Genomic DNA, 20,452 nt, shown 5'->3' with positions numbered 1-20,452 from the left:
CAAATACGTTTTTATGCCTTTTGAAATAATTTGCTCAGTAAATATCAGATTAAATAGCTTTGGTAGGATACAAATATTTTTATTCAGCTGAACAAACCTACACGTTTTATTCAGGAAATGTACCTTTTCTAGTTTAGCTATTAGCAYGTATTAATGTCGTGGTTACTTTGCAGGCTGACTAGCGAGTTGCAATGTCCCATACATTGGATGCCCAAATCAACTGGAAGTATTTACAAAACAAGTTGAAGCCACAATCCGATACATCTAATCTTTTTTTACTCAAATGTATTTCACATGATTCGAGTCACTAATACAATTACAAAGTGAATCGTTTGTTTTATATTAAAAAAAAGTTTAAATTAATCATATGAATCATTCAAAACAGTCAAACAGTTTGTATGGCCTTATTCACAAGTGTCAGTGGAAAATTTGAGACCTGACAAAAACATTACATGCTAATAGCTAAACAGTTAACTAGAGGGTACAAGATATGTTTTGAATTGGCTACCTAGTTATTAGTCTGTTCTCTATTCTATAGGCTAGGCCAGGCCTGGGCAAAGGCCGGCCCAGGGGCCGTATGCGTCCCACGACCTGATTCAATAGGGCCCGTGGAATCATGCTCAGATCAAAGAATTTGCGATAAATACGTTTTTCAAAACTTTACTGTTATTCAAATTAAAAGCCCAATGAATACTCGCCTTTGTGTAATGATTTAACTCCCACCGCTTGTGGGACATTTATTTTGAAGGTACGTATAAATAACAACTGCACGAAGACAGACAGTGACTGACAGCCTGACACACGTCACAGTTACAAATAGTAGCTAGCTAGAAATTGCGCAAAAATTAGTTTTTCAAAGTAAAGGAAAGTAGACAATGAATGTGGGGTGTTACAGCAAGAGTGGACATCGAAATATTTCTTTATTGAAGTATCAGGGAAAGCTGTGTGCTTAGTGTGCAAAGAGAGCATCGCTGTCTTAAAGTCTACAACTTGTCCCAACACCTCCAGACGAAGCAGGCAGAGAATTATAGGAATATGTTTTCTTAGCAGATCTGCATCGAAAGAGTTGCTTTCTCAATTGCAAAAGCAGCAAGGACTTTTCACAAAATTGCATTCAGCAAACAACGAAATTGCGAGAGCTAGCTATGTACTGTTCCACAAAATTGCTAAACATAGTAAGCCATTCGCGGAGGGCGAATTCATTAAAAAAATGGACTCTGCAGCAATACTTTGCCCCGACAAGAAAGAGCTGTTTAAAAATGTTTACCTGTCAAGACGAACAGTGACACGGCGTGTTGTTGATATTCTTATGAGGCATAACCCCATACTTTGAAATTACAGAGGAGTTTGCTTCAGTGCAGTCAATGAAGAGCACAACCACAGGGAAAGATGTGTTGGAGTAGGTTAATAAGTGTGTGGCAAAGCTGGGACTGAGTTTTGAAARGTTATCCAGTGTGACTACTGATGGGTGCCCAAACATGACAGGAAAAAAACGTTGGCCTTTTGAAAAGGATACAAGATCAAGTAGCTGAGCTAAATCCAGATCAGAAAAGTATTTTCCTGCATTGCATTATTCATCAGGAGGTGCTCTGTAAATGTGTCCTGAAAATTAGCCATGTTGTTGATACAGTCACTAAAGTGGTAAACTTCATAAGAGCAAAATCTTTAAACCACAGGCAGTTTGKCTAACTGTTGGAAGAGAGTCGTGTCATGCAGATCTCCCCTACCACACAAAGGTGAGATGGCTAAGATTGGGGAAGGTGCTTAAAAAGGGTGTGGGACCTGAAGTTGGAGATTGCGGAGTTTTTGCAAATGAAAGGAACATGTGGATTTCCCTCAACTGCAAGATAAAGAGTGGTTGGCTGATTTTGCCTTCACCGTGGACTTCATGGCCCTCATAAATGAAATTAATTCCAAACTAGAAGTCCCTTTTTTGCACATCAGATGTACAGGGAAAATTACTCCTCCTGACCCGCCAAGTAGAAACCAACAATCTCACCCACCTTCCGACACTACTAGTCTGTTCCCTATCAGATGACCAACGGGAGAAGTATACATCGCTGCTGCGTGCTTTAAACGGTGAGTTCTCTCATCGTTTTGAGGATTTCAAAGTGTTGGAAAATGACATGCTGTTGGTTTCCTCTCCTTTCACCTTCAATGTGGATAACGCTCCCTCTGACCTGCAACTTGAGCTTATCGATCTTCAGTCTGATGCAGTGATTGGAGAACTATTCAAAACAATGTCCCTGATGAGGTTCTATGCATCTCTCGGTGAACAAAACTTTCCAAAGATTAGGAGTCATGCTCAGAAGATGTTTGTACTGTTTGGGTCAACCTATGTATGTGAACAGATATTTTCAGTGATGAAATATAACAAGTCAGATCATCTYTTACTGACTCACCTCTAAGCAATCCTGTGCATAGCGACGTCAGAAACTATACCCGACCACTGCTCTAGTCAACACTCATCAGACTTCACTCCTCACACTGATTGAGTAGTTTAAATGTAATGTTGAGCTCTCTTGTGTTTTTGTGCATACCCATACAGAACAAGAGTTCTGTTCGTGGTGATGAGTGTACTTTTCCCTCCATGTAGTTCATTGCATGTTTAATAATGAAAATACCTACCAAAAGGAGAACATGGATGTGGTTTATTTCTGTGCATGTTAAAMAAGTAAAATAAGTAGCATATCTGGATGTGATTTACAGTAGATGTCAACACAGTCATACACAATGTATAATCCTGTAATATGATTCTGGCCCACGATGGCAAAAATATATTCTAATGTGGCCCTCCATGCAAAATAATTGCCCAGGCCTGGGCTAGGCCTACCTGCTGCTGCAATGTCTGACAGTCTGTCTCTCCTTGAGCAACAACCCACTGATCTCACACAAATGCAGGTGATGCTAATATGTTTATTTTTATTGGACTGATAAAATATTTAAAGAATGTGCCTAAATAAATTAKATTTAAAACAATAAAGGAGAGCCGCACACTAGGAGCTCAGATGCAAAAATATTTATGTCCAACGTTTCAACAGACAAGCTGTCTTCATCAGGGTTAAGACAGCATGTCTGTCGAAACGTTTGGGACATAAATATTTTTGCATCTGAGCTCCTAGAGTGTGCGGCTATCCTTTATTTTTTAAGTGTTCCACTCCGCTAGCCAGCACCTCGCCTAAATAGGTGTGCGTTTCTTTCGCCACTAAATAAATTATATTAACATGTTATTAAAGTATTTTCCATGGCTTTTCCAAAACYTTTTGGATTTGATACTTTTCCAGGCCTGGAAAACACAATTTCAAAATCCCATAACTTTTCCAGTATTTTCATGACCATACGAACCCTGCCCCTAAGCCCTCACCCTTGACCGCCCCATTAGCCCAAGGCCTCCTGCCAAACCCTCTGAGTCTCTTTGAGAAGTAGACAGGTTTGTGGATAGGGCTTCTAGACTCCTCATATGAGTAGAGTACCGTATTATATACAATGCCTTCTGAAAATATTCAGACCCCTTGAGTTTTTCCCACATTGTTAGGTTACAACCTTACTCTAAAATTATTTTTTTTTAAACCCATCAATCTACACACTACCCAATTTTTGCTAATTTATTTTAAAAAAAATACAAAAACTGAAAATCACACTTACCTAAGTATTCAGACCCTTTACTCAGTACTTTGTTGAAGCACCTTTGGCAGCGATTATATTGAGTTTCTTGGGTATGACGCTACAAGCTTGGCACACCTGTATTTGGGGAGTTTCTCCCTTCTCTGCACATCCTCTCAAGCTCTGTCAGGATGRATGGGGAGCGTTGCTGTACAGCTATTTTCAGGTCTCTCCAGAGATGTTAGATCGGGTCCAAGTCCGRGCTTTGGCTGGGCCACTCAAGAACATTCAGAGACTTGTCCCGAAGCCACTCCTGCGTTGTCTTGGCAGTGTGCTTAGGGTCGTTGTCCTGTTGGAAGGTGAACCGTCACCCCAGTCGAGGTCCTGATCACTCTGAAGCAGTTTTCATCAAGGATATCGCTGTACTTTGCTCCGTTCATCTTTCCCTCGATCCTGACTGGTCTCCCAGTCCCTGCCGCTGAAAAACATCCCACAGCATGATGCTGCCACCACCATGCTTCACCATAGGATGGTGCCAGTTTTTTCCAGACGTGATACTTGGCATTCAGGCCAAAGAGTTCAATCTTGGTTTCATCAGACCAGAGAATCTTGTTTCTCATGGTCTGAGAGTCTTCAGGTGCCTTTTGGCTTCCGTCTAGCCACTCTACCATAAAGGCCCGATTGGTGAGTGCTGCAGAGATGGTTTCCTTCTGGAAGGTTCTCCCATCTCCACAGAGGATCTCTAGAGCTCTGCAGAGTGACCATCGGGTCCTTGGTCACCTCCCTGACCAAGGCCATTCTCCCCCGATTGCTCAGTTTGGCGGGCGCCAACTCTAGGAAGAGTCTGGTGGTTCCAAACTTCTTCCATTTAAGAATGATGGAGGCCACTGTGTTCTGGGGGACCTTCAATGCTGCATACATTTTTTGTACCCTTCCCCAGATCTGTGCCTCGACACAATCCTGTCTCGAGATCTACGGAAATTATTTGACCTCATGGCCTGGTTTTTGCTCTGACATGCACTGTCAACAGTGGGAACTTCTTATGGCTGCCAGTCCCGATATCGGGACCAATATGACAACAGCCAGTCCAAGTGCAGGGCGCCAAATTCAAAAACCAGAAATCTCATAATTAAAATTCCTCAAACATACACTGTGTTATATCATTTTAAAGGTAATCTTGTTGTTAATCCCACCAAAGTGTCCGATTTCAAATAGGCTTTTCAGCGAAAGCACTACAAACGATTGTTAGTCACCACAAAACCAAAAATAATCACAGCCATTTTTCCCAGCTAAATAAGCTTCACAAAAACCAGAATAGAAGAAAATGAACACTAACCTTCGATTATTTTCATCAGATGACACTCATAGGACTTCATGTTACACAATACATGCATGTTTTGTTTGATTAAATTCATATTTATATCAAAGAATCTGAGTTTACATTGAGGTACAAGATTCACTAAATGCAAAAACATCAAGTGACTTTGCATAGCCCATCGTTTCAACATGAATACTCATCATAAATATAGATGATAATACAAGTTATACACATTGAATTATATATATACCTCCTCTTAATGCAACCGCTATGTCAGATTTCCAAAAATAATTTCAAAAAAAATAATTGCACGCTATAATCTGAGATGGCGCTCAAAGTAGCATACCACAGCTGCAAAGATAGCGTCACTATAAACAATAAAATACATGATAAATATTCCATTACCTTTGTTGATAGGATCAGAAAGCACACCAGGAATCGCAGGTCCACAATAAATGTTTGTTTTGTTCGAAAAAATCAGTTTAGTCCAAATACCTTCTTTTGTTAGCGCGTCTGGTTTACAAATCCAAACGCTAATTCTGGTCAGCGTTATAATCGGACAAAAACTTCAAATGTGATATTCCGGTCGAAGACATATTCAAACTAAGTACTGAATCAATCATTAGGATGTTTTTAACATATAGCTTCAATAAAGTTCCAACCGAGTATTTCCTTCTTGTCTGCGTGAGCATGGAACGTCAGTGTCGTGCATGAGAAAAGGCATGAGCAGGCATGGCTGCTTGATGGCACCTGACTGATTCTGCTCTCATTCTCTCCAAACATCATAGAAGTCTCATTGGATTTTCTATTGATTGCTGACATCTAGTGGAAACCCCTAGGCAGTGCAACATCATTCATAACACAATTGGATTTCTTAAGGGACTCGTGAATACAGACAAGCTCAGATTTTGACTTCCTGTTTTGATTTCAACTCAGGATTTTGCCTGCCAATATGAGGTTCTGTTAATCTCACAGACATAATAAACAGTTTAGAAACTTTGGAGTGTTTTCTATACAATAATAATTATATAATTATAATAATTGCAAATATAGGAACTATGACTGAGGAGCAGGCCGTTTGAAATGGGCACCTTCATCCAAGCTACTCAATACTGCCCCTGCAGCCATAAGAAGTTATATAGACAGGTGTGTGCCTTTCACAATCATGTCCAATTAATTGAATTTACCACAGGTGGACTGCAATCAAGTTGTAGATGGAAACAGAGGCACCTGACCTCGATTGTATGTCTCATACATAGCAAAGGGTCTGAATACTTATGTACATTTTTTTCATTCACCTTTATTTAACCAGGTAGGCTAGTTGAGAACAAGTTCTCATTTACTACTGCGACCTGGCCAAGATAAAGCAAAGCAGTGCGACACAACCACAAACACGGAGTTACACATGGAATAAACAAACATACAGTCAATAACACAATAGAAAAAAAGTCTATATACGTGTGTGCAAATGAGGTAAGGCAAAAATAGCCATGGTGGTGAAAATTACAATTTAGCAATTAAACACTGAGTGATGGATGTGCAGAAGATGAATATGCAGAAGAGATACTGGGATGCAAAGAACAAAAAAAAACAGTATGGGAATGAGGTAGGGATGGGCCATTTACAGATGGCTATGACAGTGCAGTGATCTGTGAGCTGCTTGACAGCTTGGTCTTAAAGTTAGTGAGGGAGATATGAGCGCCAGCTTCAGTGATTTTTGCAAATTCGTTCCAGTCATTGGCACAGAGAACTGTAAGGAAAGGCGCCAAAGAGGAATTGGCTTTGGGGGTGACCAGTGAAATATAAGGTGCGTTATCGATCGGTTGAAGAGCATGCATTTAGTTTTACTTGCATTTAAGAGCATTTGGAGGCCACGGAAGGAGAGTTGTATGGCATTGAAGCTCATCTGGAGGTTAGTTAACACAGTGTCCAAAGAAGGGCCAGAAGTATACAGAATTGAGAAATAAGGTATMTTTTTTATGAATACGCTTTCTAAAAACCTGTTTTCGCTTTGTCATTATGGGGTATTGTGTGTGTATTACTGAGGCTGTAACGTGACAAAATGTGGAAAGTCAAGGTCTGAATACTTTCCATAGGAACTGTATATATATATWTTTTTAAATGATGTATTACTTACTGACACTGACATGGAGTGCTCCATGTTCCTGCTGGTAGCAGGTCTAAACCTGGATGCAGGGAAATGGCCTGCAGGACTCCTGCCTTGGAGTGTGGTTGTATCTACTGTATCTCCACCAGGCTCCTGGAAATCAGACGAGAAACCTACATAGATTAACTAAATAAAATGGTACCTCTATTTAGTCAAAAAAACATTTTTTTACATTGGAGTGTATAAGTTTTTGTTCCAGCACTTCACCCAACACCTCATTCAAATAACYGATCTAAATTTTACAAAAACTKGCACGCAGTTCAGTCCGCTGAGACAGAAATCACCCACGTCTGTATTATTGAATGAACTTCAAGTTACAAGCTTACAATTCTGCATGATAGAAATATATCCACACATGTTATTCTCTGTCTAACCTTGTGAATAAACTCCAAGAACAAGTTTAMATTTATCTAGCTAGCTAACGTTAGCTGCTGTCAATTGTCTGACATGTACCATTATATTTCACGTTAAACACACCTTTTCACAAAAAAATAAATCGATGTACACATATGAAATAGATGATTACCTTCAAGTAGATTGTTTTATTCTAGTACTTCAGGCCGAGGATTAAGTAACGTTGTTACTTTGTAGAAATGACTTCTCTTTTCCTCTTCAAGCTAATTCCTGAGATTTGACTGATGGAACAATCCAGCCAATGGTTGGAGCAATAGGCGGCTGTGGTTTTAGCTGATTGGCCAGGAGTAAAAAGGTCCTCCAGATCTGCTCAAACCATTTTACTTGCGAACGTCTTTCTACAAATGTACGAATCACTTGGTAGCGTGACAGAACTCTGAGAATGCATATTTTTGATTCACATCAGAATATTCATAGTGGTAAATGGACGTGTAATAATCAGATGTGGACTCGAGTCACATAACATGGACTGGAGTCTGACTGAAGTCAGGCTTGACGCCTCAAGACTCCACTTTGACTTGAAATTAATCTGAMCAGATTTTGTAACGTTTTGTCAATCCTTTTGTGGCACGGAGTCTCCGTGGATTACTCTCCTGGCACCCAGAGACAGTATCGCACTTGCAAACAAAACAGACTGGCTAGTGAAACACACACTCAACCCTCTGATTGGACCAGCAAACTGTCAATCAACACAGGTTGAGAGCTAGAGCAGTGAAGGTTTTGGGAGGTTGCGAGTAGGCCTATAATTATTTTGATACATATTTGAATAGGCTACATACAGTATAGGCTAGATTACCATTTGTATTTTATATTTGTAGATTTGGTTATATGATGTGGATACTAATGTAGGTCTAGGGCATTGCACAAAATTCTTATTTTAAAAACATCTAATTTGTGCTTCAGAAACAAAAAGTTTCCCGTCTTGACTGTTGACCAATCATCAGCATTAGCGCGCAAAAGCGGGTGCACATATCCACATCRGTGACCAGAAAGCGCTTGTTTAATTTTCTATGGTTTTGCCTGGCAAAAACAGAGTAGCATACCTGCATTAATATTATCCATATAAAGCTGGCTAATCTGCTACGGACGCATCTTTGCCACAACAATACCTGCAGTGCTTGACTTGAGCTGAAATAGGTGCCGGTAGGTCTACTCATTTTGGGTGCCAGTACTGTTTATATTTAGGTACAGGAGCTCCACTATACTTTTGAGCTAATATTCTATAAAAGAGGAACAGGAGCTCAAGGAGTAGAACATGTTAGGTGCCGGTMCTCAGCTCCGGTAAACTCCTGCCCAAGTCATGSACTACATGGTGATTTCATTGGTCATTTTCATATTTCCAATAGGCCTAGTTTAGTTGGGTAATAATTCATATAATTCAGTGGTGGTACTGTATGTCTAAAGATAGCTATAACATCACACTACCTTCTATACTTATGGGATTGTTGTAGTAACGCCTCAAGCACTGCAGCGCAGTGCCTTAGAACGTTGCGCCACTCGGGAGGCCCCACCACTCAGATTTTATACTAGACAAAGTATTTTTGCATAATTAAGTCAAAAAACAAACGGATTACATGTTTTGTACTGTTTCTAAAACAAGAAATGTATTAGTAAGAAGTAAATGTGGTATAATGCTAAATTTCTTTTCATTTTTTGTAACTTTTGTATCAGAGAAAATGTTCAGCTGCCCCTTTAAGGGTGGGAGGTTACCGTAGTAATGGGGCCACTTGAGTCGTATCACGTGTCTGAGATTTGGGATCTGACAAGGGCATCTCTTTGCTATTAGTTGAAGCAGCAGACTCAAGTTGAAAAACAACCAAACTTGTGAACAACAATGTAAAAAGACCATGAAACCCAAGGAACAAAATGCTCACTTTGTTGACTGTTGAGTAAAATTAGACCAGCTTTTTATTGCCTGTGCACAGTGCCTCAAATGAATCGATCGCACTTCACGTCATTGCGCACAGCTACCCATAAGGCGGCGTTCAATTGGCCCAGCGTCATCCAGGTTAGGGGAGGGTTTGGCCGTCCGGGATTTCCTTGTCCCATCGCGCTCTAGCAACYCCTTGTGGCGGGCAGGGCACATGCACGCTGACTCATGTCGACATRTGGTACAGCTTTTCCTCCGACACGTTGGTGCGGCTAGCTTCCGGGTTAAGCGARCAGTGAGTCAAGAAGCAGCGCGGCTTGGCARGGTCGTGTTTCGGGGGACGCATGGCTCTTGAACTTCGCTTCTCCCGAGTCTGTATGGGAGTTGCAGCGATGGGACAAGACTGTAACTAACAATTGGATATCACGAAATTGGGGTCCAAAAATACAAATATATAGAAATCGCARCTATGAAACAAAACAGCAGAAATACTTTGAAAACCTCTACTGTAGCAGGTCTAACCCTAACTTGCACATGTGGTCATACTTRACTTTTGACTATTTTTATTGGCGAATGTAATGCTCCGACAGGCAGAGCCCCACCTGTTTTGAGCCCCACATTWTTAGCTAAAAAAACAAACATATCTTTTTGGGGGGCGGTGGGTTGCCTGTTTTGCATGTTATTTTGGCATTAATACGTGTCACATATCAGTTTGCAAACAATGTAAAATAAAAATGATTGACTTAATAAAGCCACATACAAACATGGTCTCTTTTTTGCTTTCTTGAGTTAGGCAGCTCCAAAATGCAGGTATTTCAGACTTGCTCAGTGCTTTCTGTGGTGGTGTGGTAGCCAGCGGAAAATACGTAGCGTAGGGGTTGGTAATGTTTTCTAGTTGCACCAGTGATTGGCTCAGTGTTCTGTCACTCATGAGGACACTATGTCACTGCCCCCCCCCCCCAAAAAAATGCACCTTTATTTAACCAGGTAGGCCAGTTGAGAACAAGTTCTCATTTACAATGGCTCAGTGTTCTGTCACTCATGAGGACACTATGTCACTGCGCCCCCCCCCCCCAAAAAAATGCACCTTTATTTAACCAGGTAGGCCAGTTGAGAACAAGTTCTCATTTACAACTGCGAAATGGCCAAGATAAAGCAAAGCAGTGCGACAAAAAACAATAGAGTTACACATAAACAAACGTACAGTCAATAACACAAAAGAAAAGAAAATGTAAAAAAAATCAATGTACAGTGTGTGCAAATGTAGAAGAGTAAGGAGGTAGGCAATAAATAGGCCCTAGAGGCGAAAATAATTACAATTTAGCATTAATACTGGAGTGATAGATGTGCAGATGATGATGTGCAAGTAGAGATACTGGGGTGCAAAAGAGCAAGAGGGTAAGTAATAATATGGGGATGAGTTAGTCGGGTGTGCTATTTACAGATTGGCTGTGTATAGGTACAGTGATCGGTAAGATGCTCAGACAGCTGATGCTTAAAGTTAGAGAGGGATATATAAGACTCCAGCTTCAGAGATTTTTGCAATTCGTTCCAGTCATTGGCAGCAGATAACTGGAAAGAAAGGCGGCCAAAGGAAGTGTTGGCTTTGGGGATGACCAGTGCAATATACCTGCCGGAGCGCGTGCTATGGGTGGGTGTTGCTATGGTGACCAGTGAGCTGAGATAAGGCGGGSCTTTACCTAGCAAAGACTTATAAATGACCTGGAGCCAGTGGGTTTGGCGACGAATATGTAGTGAGGGCCAGCCAACGAGAGCATACAGGTCCTAGTGGTGGGTAGTATATGGGGCTGTGGCGACAAAAACAGATGGCACTGTGATAGACTACATCCTGTTTGCTGAGTAGAGCGTTGGGGGTTATTTTGTAAATGACATCGCCAAAGTCAAGGATCGGTARGTGTTAGGAATCTTATGAATAATGACTAAACAATGTCTACATTTAGATAAAACTATAACTAATTGAACTCTACCCTGTATTATTATATCTGATTAATAATGTTAATTCATAAGGAAGGGRTTATGTAGCAYGAACAAGGAGTAATTAAAACATAATAAACACCATTCCAACTTAGTTGGAGAGGTATGTGCTGTGGGTTATTAAGTAAGCAAAAAGGATCGTTAACCTATGGTTGAACCGACTCAACTTAGCCCTGGGATGTTTAGATAAGGCAGCGAGTGACTCCCTAGGTCTTCCATTATCTTGAGCTGTCTGCTAAAGTGGTAATAAATTATGGTGAAACTTCAGGAGTTAATNTAATAAGACTGGTCCCTGTCTATTTTATGCTAATAAGAATCTTACAAATTCTTAGAAACAGACAGAGTGATTTTAATTAATGAGCACATAAAGGAATTATGAAATTCCCCTAACAGTAGGATAGTCAGTTTTACGAGGGTAAGTTTGGCGACATGAGTGAAGGATGCTTTGTTGCGAAATAGGAAGCCAATTCTAGATTTAATTTTGGATTGGAGATGCTTAATGTGAGTCTGGAAGGAGAGTTTACAGTCTAACCAGACACTTAGGTATTTGTAGTTGTCCACATATTCTAGGTCAGAACCGGCCAGWGTAGTGATGCTATTCGGGTGGGAGGGTGCGGGCAGCAATCGGTTGAAGAGCATGCACTTAGTTTAACTAGCATTTAAAAGCAGTTGGAGGCCACGGAAGGAGTATGGCGTCAACTCGCTTGGAGGTTTGTTAGCACAGTGTCCAAAGGGCCAGATGTATACAGAATGGTGTCATCTGCATAGAGGTGGATCAGAGAATCACCCGCAYCAAGAGCGACATCGTTGATATATACAGAGAAAAGAGTCTGCCCGAGAATTGAACCCTGTGGCACCCCCATAGAGACTGCCAGAGGTCTGGACAACAGGCCCTCTGATTGACACACTGAACTCTGTCTGAGTAGTAGTTGGTGAACCAGGCGAGGCAGTCATTTGAGAAGCCAAGGCTATTGAGTCTGCCGATAAGAATACAGTGATTGACAGAGTCGAAAGCCTTTGCCAGGTCGATGAAGACGGCTGCACAGTAATGTCTTTTATCGATGGCAGTTATGATATCGTTTAGGACCTTGAGCGTGGCTGAGGTGCACCCATGACCAGCTCGGAAACCAGATTGCATAGTGGAGAAGGTACGGTCGGATTCGAAATGGTCGGTGATCTGTTTATTAACTTGGCTTTCGAAGATTTTAGAACGGCAGGGCAGGATGGATATAGGTCTATAACAGTTTGGGTCTCGAGTGTCTCCCCCTTTGAAGAGGGGGATGACCACGGCAGCTTTCCAATCTTTGGGGATCTCAGACGATAGAAAGAGAGAATTGAAATCCGAAGCAATGTAATAGAGGTTATAGCAAAATTTCGGCGGAAGGTTAGAAAGAGGGTCCAGATTGTCTAGCCCAGTGTACTGATTGGTAGGGATCCAGACTTTGCAAATGTCTTTCAGAAACAATCAGCATTTGTATTTGAGTGAAGGAGAAGGAGGGGGGGGGGGTTGGGCAAGTTGCTGCAGGGGGTGCTGATCGAGATCGTTGGGTGGGTAGCCAGGTGGAAAGCATCGTGCAGCCGTGGAAAAATGCTTATTGAAATGATCGATATGTGTAGATTTATCGTGTGTGATCAGTTGTTTATCTTGTCATTGCAGTGGGCAGCGGCAGGTGGTGCTCTTATTCATACCATGAACTTTACGTGTCCCAAAACTTTTGGAATTAGTGCTACAGATGCAAATTTCTGTTTGAAAAAGCTAGCCTTAGCTTTCCTAATGCCTGTGTAATATTGGTTCCTGACTTCCCTGAAAAGTTCATTATCGCGGTGGTATTCGATACTAATGCAGAACGCCAACAGGATGTTTTTGTGCTGGTCAAAGGCAGTCAAGTCTGGGGTGACCAAGAGCGCTATATCTGTTCTTAGTTCTACATTTTTTGAATGGGCATGCTTATTTAAGATTGAGAGGAAAGCACTTTTGAAGAGACCAGGCATCCTCTACTGACGGATGAGTGCAATATCCTTCCAGGATACCCGGGCCAGGCAATTAGAAAGGCCTGCTCGCTGAGCGTTTAGGGAGCGTTTGACAGTGATGAGGGGTGTCATTTGACCGCGACCAGTACGCAGCAGGCAATGAGGCAGTGAAGCTGAGATCCTGTTGAAGACAGTAGAGGTGTATTTGGAGGGCAAGTTTGTTAGGATGATATCTATGAGGGTGCCCATGTTACAGATTGGGGTTTGTACCTGGTAGGTTCATTGATAATTTGTGTGAGATTGAGGGATCTAGCTTAGATTGTAGGACGGCGAGTGTTAGCATGTCCGTTAGTCCTAGCAGTGCAGCTCGAAGATAGATGGGGGGATCAATTCACATATGGTGTCCAGGGCACAGCTGGGGGCAGAGGGTGGTCTATGCAAGCCGGCAACAGTGAGACTTGTTTCTGGAAGGTGGATTTTTAGAAGTAGAAAGCTGAATTGTTTGGGCACAGACCTGGATAGTATGACACTCTGCAGGCTCTCGTCTTCAGTAAGCTTGACTCCGCCCCTTTGGCAGTTCTATCTTGGCGGAAAATGTTATAGTTAGGGATGGAAATTTCAGGATTTTTGGTGGCCTTCCTAAGCCAGGATTCAGACACGGCTAGGACATCCGGRTTGGCGGAGTGTGCTAAAGCAGTGAATAAAACAAACTTAGGGAGGAGGCTTCTAATGTTAAMATGCATAAAACCAATGCTTTTACGGTTACGGAAGTCAACAAATAAGAGCGCCTGGGAAATGGGAGTGATGCTGGGGSCTGCAGGGTTAACCTCTACATCACCAGAGGAACAGAGGAGGAGTAGGATAAGGGTACAGCTAAAGGCTATAAGAACTGGTCGTCTAGTGCATTTGGAACAGAGAGTAAAAGGAGCAGGTTTCTGGACGGCAATGTACAAACAAGGGTATGGTAGGACGTGAGTACAGTGGAGGTAAACCTAGGCATTGAGTGACGATGAGAGGTTTTGTCTCTAGAGGCACCATTTAAGCCAGGTGCGGTCACTGCATGTGTGGGGGGTGGAACATAAGGGCTAGCTAAGGAATATTGAGCAGGGCTGTAGGCTCTACAGTGAATTAAGACAAAAACTACTAACCAAAACAGCAATAGACAAGGCATATTGAAATTAGAGGCATGTGTAGCCGAGTGATCATAGGGTCCAGTGAGTAGCTAGGCGAGCTGGAGGCACGGCAATTTAGACAGCTAGCAGGCCGGGGATAGCAGCAGGCTAGCAGATGGGCCTCAGGGGAACGTCGCAACGGGAGAGCCAAATCTAAGGGTAGAGTTMAAAAATTAAAGCCCCTTGGGTGCTGCCATAGTTACATTAGAAGTGCCCATCCAAGAAGGCTCAAGGTCATCAGCCACAGATAAAATTATGTCAAATCACGTTATATCTACAGTAGCTTTGATTGGACTGATCGTTTCAACATCATACTTTGGGGGTAGAAGCTGTTACGAAGTCTTTTGGACCTCGCACTCCGTACCGCTTGCCGGGCAGAAACAGAGAACAGTCTATGGTTAGGGTGGCTGGAGTCTTTTTACACTGCTGCTACTCTTTGTTTATTATCTATGCATAGTCACTTTAACTCTACCTACATGTACATATTAACTCTTACCTCGACTAACCGGTGCCCCCGCACATTGACTCTGTACCGGTACCCCCTGTATATAGCCTCGCTATTGTTATTTTACTGCTGCTCTTTAATTATTTGTTATTTTTATTAGAATTTTTTTTACTTAACACTTTTTTCTTAACTGCATTGTTGGTTAAGGGCTTGTAAGTAAGCATTTCACTAAGGTCGGCACATGTGAAAAATACAATTTSATTAGAAATCCTTTTTAATCCTTGTCATACGAAGAGAAATAACGAAGAGAAATTATAGATAAACTTATCGGTGCTCATTGGCCATAAACATTACACAACAAGTTGGAAATCGCAAATTCAACAATGAGTGGTTTTCATGGAATTGGTGGCTAACTGCAAGCATTGCAAAGAAATCACTAGCCTGCTATTCAGTGGAGTGGCTGTGTGGTCCCAAGTMTTGGTTTAAGGGTCTSTTTTCCAAGCTTCAAATGATAAACATGCTGTCAATCCAGCATAATTTCTGGCACGCTCAAAACAACTGTTAACTCGGAACTGGGAAATCTGACTTCAGTGAGTTCAAGACAATTGGGAACTTGGGAAAACACGAGCTCAGACTGGGAAAATACGTTTTGAACGGTCATCCAACTCAGAATTGTAAGTCGGGAACTCTGGCCTCTTTCTAGAGCTATGACCTGAAGATCACTGGCATCATCATGATTCAAACTTGTCCTCCCCCCGAGTTCCCAATTGTCTTGAAAGCACCATAAAATCAGGAGAATGCCAGACTTTGATGACAAAATTTGCCCACGAAGGACCGCCGCACCACCTTCCTGTTCAAGAGAGCACAGCACAATGAGGTGAGTCCAAAAATGTCTTGCATGCTACTGCATAAATTATGTAATATGCCAGGGAGATATGTATACTGTAGCTAAGAAAGTAATACTAAGTGTATGTTGTAGAGGTCGACCGATTAATCGGAATTAATTAGGGCCGATTTCAAGTTTTCATAACAATCGGAAATCGTTAATTTTGGACGCCGATTTTGTCGATACTTATAAAAAAAAATGTACACCTTTATTTAACTAGGCAAGTCAGTTAAGAACACATTATTATTTTCAATGACGGCCTAGGAACGGTGGGTTAACTGCCTTGTTCAGGGGCAGAACGACAGATTTTTACCTTGTAAGCTCAGGGATTCAATCTTGCAACCTTACGGTTAACTAATCCAACGCTCTAACCACCTGCCTCACGAGGAGCCCGCATGTTACGCGAATGCAGTAAGAAGCCAAGGTAAGTTGCTAGCTAGCATTAAACTTATCTTATAAAAATCAATCAATCATAATCACTAGTTATAACTACACATGGTTGATGATATTACTAGTTTATCTAGCGTGTCCTGCGCTGCATATAATCGATGCAGTGCGCATTCGCGAAAAAGGACTGTCGTTGCTCCAACGTGTACCTAACCATAAACATCAATGCCTTTCTTAAAATCAATACACAGAAGTATATATTTTTAAACCTGCATATTTAGCTAAAAGAAATCCAGGTTAGCAGGCAATATTAACCAGGTGAAATTGTGTCACTTCTCTTGCTTTCATTGCACGCAGAGTCAGGGTATATGCAACAGTTTGGGCCGCCTGGCTCATTGCGAACTAATTTGCCTGAATTTTACGTAATTATGACATAACATTGAAGGTTGTGCAATGTAACAGGAATATTTAGACTGATGGATGCCACCCGTTAGATAAAATACRGAACGGTTCCGTATTTCACTGAAAGAATAAATGTTTGGTTTTCGAGATGATAGTTTCCGGATTCGACCATATTAAGGACCTAAGGCTCGTATTTCTGTGTGTTATTATGTTATAATTAAGTCTATGATTTGATAGAGCAGTCTGACTGAGCGATGGTGGGCACCAGTAGGCTCGTAAGCATTCATTCCTTATACACATCTAGATGTGTATAAGAGACAGATCGAGGAGTGCCTAAGCATCAAAATCACATCCATCTCACGGTGGATCTTAGCTCGCTCATTAATGTCTCAATCAAAATTATGGATTGCCTCTTATCCGCTTGTTGTCCCCTTATGCTATAGTATGTAAATCTCAATTGTCAGTAGAAACCACATTTGTTTAAGCAAGTCAGCCATATCAGCTATGTTTCTGTCTCTTATACACATCTAGATGTGTATAAGAGACAGGTTAGTAGTCCATGTGCCTCACCCTAATAATTTGGTCTATTTTCTCCCCTTAAATGTTGCCTACTGTTCTGACTTGGTGGTGCACATGTAGCCTATAACCTGTTTTAGAGAAATGTAATCAAATCTTTTAAGAGCTTTCATTGTCTGCTTATTTGCCCCCTTTATTTATCCTACTGTTCTGACTTGGTGTACAGGAAGAACACTGTAAGAACGGCCAATGTTCTGAACAAGTGCTGAACAAATWAAAAAAGTTATTGACTACGTCTTTCCTAGCTCGCTCATTAATGTCTCAATCAAAATTATGGATTGCCTCTTATCCGCTTGTYGTCCCCTTATGCTATAGTATGTAAATCTCAATTGTCAGTAGAAACCACATTTGTTTAAGCAAGTCAGCCATATCAGCTATGTTTTTTTAAATGAGGCTGAATGAACTGTTTCACTGACAGACAAGGCTCCGCTTATAGCCAGGTGTGGCAGTGGTAAGGTGTTGGGACAGCTTTATGTAGGCCCTAACAGTTTGTGGGCACCGTTTGTCACCGTTGTAGTGCAATGTATGTATTGTTTAGTGTTGTGTAGTGGCTTTGCTGGCATGCATCCCCCCATATTATTATAATTTCAAAAAAACTTTATTTCTTTATGTTGCATTTTGAAACTGCATTACCATTTATGGCTGCAATGACAGGCTACATTTGCGCAGAGATTGTGTGTGTTCGCCCTGTGTCGCAAGCTTTGAACCACATATTTTTAGGGTCGCAGGTCAAAATTTGAAAACCACAGAGATAGYGTACAGATTGTTGATTGACTGTACAGCTATAAGATCGGGTGCAGCGCAAACGTCAACTTGTAGGTAGAGAGGATTGCCATAAATKAATATGCAGCTCCAAAAATGTTTGGGTGATCAAGAATATGAACCATTTACTTTTCAAGCTCACCAGCAATGGGGCATCAAGCAACAATTACTAGCATAGGCCTACAGTTTTTTTTTTGTATTTCAAAATTGCTTGAAGTTGATAACTTAATTATGAAGCTTGAATTTGTTCAAATTAAATTATTAGGCAATATAATCCAAATGTGTTATAGAAAAAAKAATGTAAAGGGCTGTTTTAGCCTCAATAAATAGATAAAGATTTGTAGTAGAGTAATTGCCTGTATAGATTTTGTTTTATTTGATTTAAAAAAAGCATGTGACTACTGGACTTGACTTGCTCTTAGAATGCAAGACTTGGATTTGACTTGGACCTTGTGATTTGAGACTTTCTTGTGAATCGAATAATAGTGACTTGGTCCCAGCTCTGGTAATAATTCAGAAAATAAATTATTCTTGCAAATCTTATTGAAWGTATTCAAATTACAAATTTGCAACCGTTAGTTAAAAAATGCACACATCATGATGATACAAGCTTGTCTAATTAAATTACACATTTGCAAATCGTACTTGCAACCACGAATCTCAATGTGCGACCACGAAATTCAAAATACTAACTAATGTCATTATTTTCCCATACCAGTCCATTTGAAACTATTTAAAATGCGCCGGTTCTGCTGGCAACGTTTCTCAAATGCACCCATGCTATTTTGTCGGGAAATTTAACTACAGCTGAGACCACTGACATGACATTGATGCAGATACCAATATTTTGCTGCGGCATGCGCTTTACCATCAACATAATCTGTGCGGGGTTGACTCGTGTCAATCAAATATCAAATTTACTCTACTTGTCTGCTCAGTCTCACRACTGGGTTTTCCACCTGATTATTAGGCTATATGACTTTGTTGATCTATATACAAAAAATACTGCTGTTCCAAATGCTTCAATGCATAGAAATTGCTGTTCATCTCACGCTTCTTCCTCGCCTAGAGTGCAGGCAGAAAAACCAAAGCTCTATTTTGATGCGCGCTGTCAAACACGCATGCACGCCCCATATTTGCACTGGAGCAGCTATAATACTGTGCAACTTTTGAAGACGATTGGCCTCGGGATTCCTCTCCATTTGAGAATAACTAACTACACGAATATGATAGTAAGGAGACTGGTTTCCATTCATGCAAATCATATTTGCTGGCATATGGGGCTGTTTGTTATTGTTTACCTCCCTGGCCAAACTACGTGCCACCGCACATATTACTACATTTGACAGGTCGCGAGCAATCACAGCAAATAGCTRAAAACAGACACGCTTACCCTCGCTGCTCGTGTCATACTCAAATCTTTCATCACTTCCTCGAATGCTGCTGTCTCTTCTGCCTGTTTCTGATTATGTAAAGCGATTTTCTCGCTAAATTTCCGCGGATTGTTCGATGTCGCCATGTTTCGCTCTTCTGCTCCACTTTCCCTCAAGAGACGTTGCGTGCCCACGTCCTTGCGCGTAGGCGTAGTTAAGGCGCACATCTGGAACGCCCACATTTCCCAAATTTTTCACCAGGGATGGGTAAAGTGATAGGTAATTTCCCCCCTCATTGTTGCTTAAACATTTTATCCACTGTCCACTTGCGGATAATCTAAAATCAATGATAATTTTKATAAATTATCCTCTATTGAACATGTTGGTAAGGTTCTTCTTATTTTGAATGCCTTGTTTAGCCACTAAACCCAATGTACTGTACATGGCGTCACAATACCACTCAAATGAGTGTGCTTTTAGAATTCTCACTGGGAATTAAATGCATAAACCACTGTCAACCACATCAGTCACTAACATGCTAAAAGTACCAATACTGGCAAAAAAAATCGAATGGTTTTCTTTTCCCCACAGACACACAAGGGTAAAGAGCTACAGGCACAGTCCAAGCACAATGAAACAATATGCTGTTTCACCCACTATTCAGAGTAGTGGAAATAAATTGGCTGTAAAGTAACCAAGGAAACCATTGAAGAGGGTATACCAGGGCAATGGGTGTGTGGGATTATGTTGTTATTGCCAGCTAAGCCCTGAAAAAAACCTTGAAGTTGAGCCTCAGTGAAAAGGCTATAGGTAGCATGGATAAAATGACATCTTAGCAGATTTCTGTGTCCTGCTCCTCAGATATTGTTTACATTAATCTAGTTACATAAACACATAAACAGCTACAGCAGGCTTCCCTGTACATAGAGACATGTAATCACAAAAATAACTAAAATGGTTCCATAGTTTATCAATTTAGTTTAAATAGAGAGAACTTTGTCCCCGACCCCGACTTCATCTCCTCTTCACTTTAGATCCCCCCAGCCCCTTCATCTCCTCTTCACTTTAGATCCCCCCAGCCCCTTCATCTCCTCTTCAGCTTTAAGATCCC

General features: G+C 41.2%; 1 pseudogene; it reads right to left on the bottom strand.

The window, feature by feature from the left end:
* The window catches only part of LOC111979827 (CREB-regulated transcription coactivator 1-like), an 82,339-nt pseudogene extending 62,818 nt beyond the window's left edge, over positions 1–19,521 (bottom strand).
* Between the last annotated feature and the right edge of the window lie 931 nt (positions 19,522–20,452).

Source organism: Salvelinus sp. IW2-2015, linkage group LG19, assembly GCF_002910315.2.
Source record: "Salvelinus sp. IW2-2015 linkage group LG19, ASM291031v2, whole genome shotgun sequence".
In the NCBI taxonomy this organism is placed as follows: domain Eukaryota; kingdom Metazoa; phylum Chordata; class Actinopteri; order Salmoniformes; family Salmonidae; genus Salvelinus; species Salvelinus sp. IW2-2015.
The sequence above is the reverse complement of the archived record's forward strand: the minus strand, read 5'-3'. Positions and strand labels throughout refer to the sequence as shown.